This window comes from Etheostoma spectabile, chromosome 5 (genome assembly GCF_008692095.1).
Source record: "Etheostoma spectabile isolate EspeVRDwgs_2016 chromosome 5, UIUC_Espe_1.0, whole genome shotgun sequence".
Classification (NCBI taxonomy): domain Eukaryota; kingdom Metazoa; phylum Chordata; class Actinopteri; order Perciformes; family Percidae; genus Etheostoma; species Etheostoma spectabile.
In genome coordinates this window covers 11,994,055-11,997,743 of record NC_045737.1, presented here as the reverse complement: position 1 = coordinate 11,997,743, position 3,689 = coordinate 11,994,055, and the positions used below count along the sequence as shown (strand labels likewise).

General features: G+C 41.8%; 1 protein-coding gene across 1 annotated transcript in view; it reads left to right on the top strand.

The window, feature by feature from the left end:
* The window catches only part of LOC116690196 (GDNF family receptor alpha-2), a 71,371-nt gene that overhangs the window by 60,535 nt on the left and 7,147 nt on the right, over positions 1-3,689 (top strand). The gene's annotated exons all lie outside the window — the stretch shown is intronic.

Sequence of the window (3,689 nt, the reverse complement as noted above, 5' to 3'; positions counted from 1 at the left end):
TCTGGATTAGAGGTTCTAAAAGACTGGCCCAGGGCCTGTTCTTGGCTCTATGCCGTCTACAGTCTGCAGTCAACTCGGCTTTAACTGGGTTTTCAGAGCAGAAAAACATCAGTCTTTGCTGTGCTGCAAGAATGCACGTGTGTTTGTCTTTTAATAGAACTGTATTTCATTTTCTCTTCAAATAAAATGGGAAAATGACAGGACCATATTGTCCACCAAAGACCCCCCACCCCACCCCCACCCCTCCTCTCACTCTGTCTTTTGAACAGAACAGAAATATTTCACTGCACTTTGAGCAAAGGAGACGTTTTTCTTCTCTTTTTTTTTTTTTGAATCTAGCTGTTGATTAGTTTTCAAAATGAAATATTATTCAGCTTTACACATGTGTTTTAGATGTACCGTGCAGCCGTCTGGTGTAAAACTAATGATGCCTTTCACCTTTGCAGGAGACCCCCCCTTACTTATCAAGCTTGGCCGAACTAGACACTGTGGTATAAATCTGTACTTTGGTAAACCCTTCCTCTGCTGCCGCCGCCGCCGCCGCTGCTGCTGTTGATGTTATTGTAAATTTCCTTTTTCAGTGACTATTAGGGATTTACACAAAATCCAAGCAGTGTTTATGAATGCAAATGTGCGTGCTGAATGAATGACTCCCATTAAGACATCTATTTTGAGCAATTCCAGGGGCATTCACAGCCATTAAATGGTCACACCGCACCCGAGTCATGCAGCATTGTCCTTTACGCAGAAACCCGCATTGTTGTGAAGACAGCAAATTAAAACCTTAAAAATGTTGCAAAGAGGAGAATTAATGAACAAGCACCACTGATAACAATAACAGTGTGTATGTTTTGGGAGAGAGAGAGAGAGAGAGAGAGAGAGAGAGAGATTGGATGGTGGGGCAGGAATGGTTGGTGGATTTCTCCAAAGGTTCTGTGGGTGTGCGTGTGTGTGTGCGTGTGTGTGTGTGTGTCAGTATTAATGCAGCGCTCTGTGCCTGTCTCACTGCAGCATGGTGTTTAATTTATTGTAAAAATGGTAATTAGGAAACAATAAGACGTGTGATTACTCAAGCAGGAAGTTTATAATTAGAGAGGGAGCTGGTAGGGACATTTTGGGCTGCCCTGCGCTCTCAGACAACTATGCCTGGCAATTAAAACTTGTCAAACTTCCATGGCAGATAAATTGGGGGAGTGTTGTTATGGTATCACTCCTCTTGGCAGAAGACTGACTGTCTGTCTAAGGCTGTAAATCTCACGGCGAGACCCCACACTGGTACGCACACACGTGCATGCACATGTTAAAACAGCGTGTGTAACAGATAGCGCTGGGTACCAAGTTCGACACTTATGAGGCACTGATGGAATTACCTCTAAACTACAGAGTATTGAAAAATACTTTGTCATTCACGCCATAGACTTTGGCGGAGACCAGTGAAGTGAATTAAAATCACTTTTCTGGTGATGGCTGAGCGTTACTGCGCAGCCTAAAACTGAGCTTGACGGTTTAGATGTGACGTGAGCAACCTGTCTTAAAGTTGTAAGTCTTCTGGTAGCTGTGCCAAGAGACATTTTTGGATAAATGCTACTTCATATGAATTTACTTGCCACATACCAAAGTATTTCCAATCCATTGTTCCGACTCTCTATGAGCTTCTCCCTTGACCGTATGCCTCTACGTCCCCCCGGTTGCGTGTGAGCTTCTCCCCCGACTATGCAGTAATTTCTCTACTGTGCAACAGAATCGTTATTGCCTATTTTTAAAAAAAAACAGCTTCTACGGAGCCTCTTATGAGGTCATAAGGGGCAAGGTTACCTCCCTTTTCTCTGCTTTGCCCGCCCAGAGAATTTGACCCACCCATGAGAGAGAGACATCATGGCTTTCAAACGAGCAAAGTGACAGTTTTGAGCCCCCCCCCCCCCCATTTTTTACTAAGGAAAGCTCATTGTGGTACTGTAATTCTGAACCAAGGCTGAATTTGGGGAAAGAGACTTCAGATACAGTATTAGGGGACCACTAAGGTCTATATAAAAGAGACTTCAGATACAGTGTTAGGGGACCACTAAGGCCTATATAAAAGAGACTTCAGATACAGTATTGGGGGACCACTAAGGTCTTTATAAAGAGACTTCAGATATGGTATCAGGGACCAGTAAGGTCTATAATAAAGAGACTTCAGAGACATATTAGGGACCACTAAGGTCTTAAAAAAGAGAATTCAGATATGTATTAGGGGACCACTAAGGCCTATATAAAAGAGACTCAGATACAGTATTAGGGCCCCTAAGGTCTATATAAGAGACTTCAGATACAGTATTAGGGGACCCACTAAGGTCTATAAAAAGAGACTTCAGATATGTAGCAGGGGACCACTAAGGTCTATATAAAGAGACTCGAGACAGTATTAGGGACCACTAAGGTCTATATAAAAGAGACTTCAGATACAGTATTGGACCACTAAGGTCTATATAAAAGAGACTTCAGATACAGTATTAGGGCCACTAAGGCTATATAAAAGAGACTTCAGATACAGTATTAGGGACCACTAAGGTCTATATAAAAGAGACTTCAGATACAGTATTAGGGGACCACTAAGGTCTATATAAAGAGACTCAGAATCAGTATTAGGGGACCACTAAGGTCTATATAAAGAGACTTCAGATACAGTATTGGGACCACTAAGGTCTATATAAAGAGACTTCAGATACAGTATTAGGGGACCACTAAGGTCTATTAAAAGAACTTCAGATCCAGTATTAGGGACCACTAAGTCTATATAAAAGAGACTTCAGATACAGTATTAGGGGACCACTAAGGTCTGTATAAACGCATCCAAAGAACACCATGTCAAGGGACCTTTAAGACATGAAAGAAAAAAAATCATATCAAAAATGATTTGTGAAGCAGATGATTACTTTGAGGGGAAAATGCATTTTGTCATTTTGTGACACATTTTGAATTATTAAAATAATTCAGCAGAGGCAGGGATATATAGACCAGAAAGGGGGACATCCCACGCATCACCCCTACGACCCCCACCCCTCCTCCTCCCAGGCAAATCGCACCCTGGGTATCGGTGCCGGTTTTGAAAAATTGTTAACGATACCCCAGCCCTAGTACCAGAATGCATCAGGTTTGTGATGGATGGATAAATGGTCATGACACCAAGGGATAACCTGTTGTATGAAGCAGAGTTAGGGAAGAGTGCGAATCTGTGGTCGGTGACTAACAGCCTGTTCATGTCAGTCATACTGCTCTCATTGCGTACGGAGTATTTTCATCTAATTTTGATGCATAATTATTCAAAATGTCACTGCCAGTGGTTGTGGGCTTTATCCCATGCTCAGTGAGTAAACATGTGGGCTGGAGCTCAGTCCTCTGAGTCAGAGGGGTAGCCATCAAGTCCTGCTTTGTTTATAGGGATAACTACAATATGGTCAATTTATGGTCAATAAACTTCATTTATAGGAAATTATATCTAATGGTTGAGTTAGAAAAGCAGAAATTGGGAATTTCGGCTAAAAGTAAAGGAATGGTTGTTGATGGATAATCACAGACTGGAATATGTCAACTTTTGCTCAATACTATTTTTAAAAACCCCTTCAAGTTTTTTCTCCAAATGCTATAAAATTGAATAAGACCCCCCAAAATTAATGAAAGTAGAGATTTGTACTGGCCAAAGAGCGTTG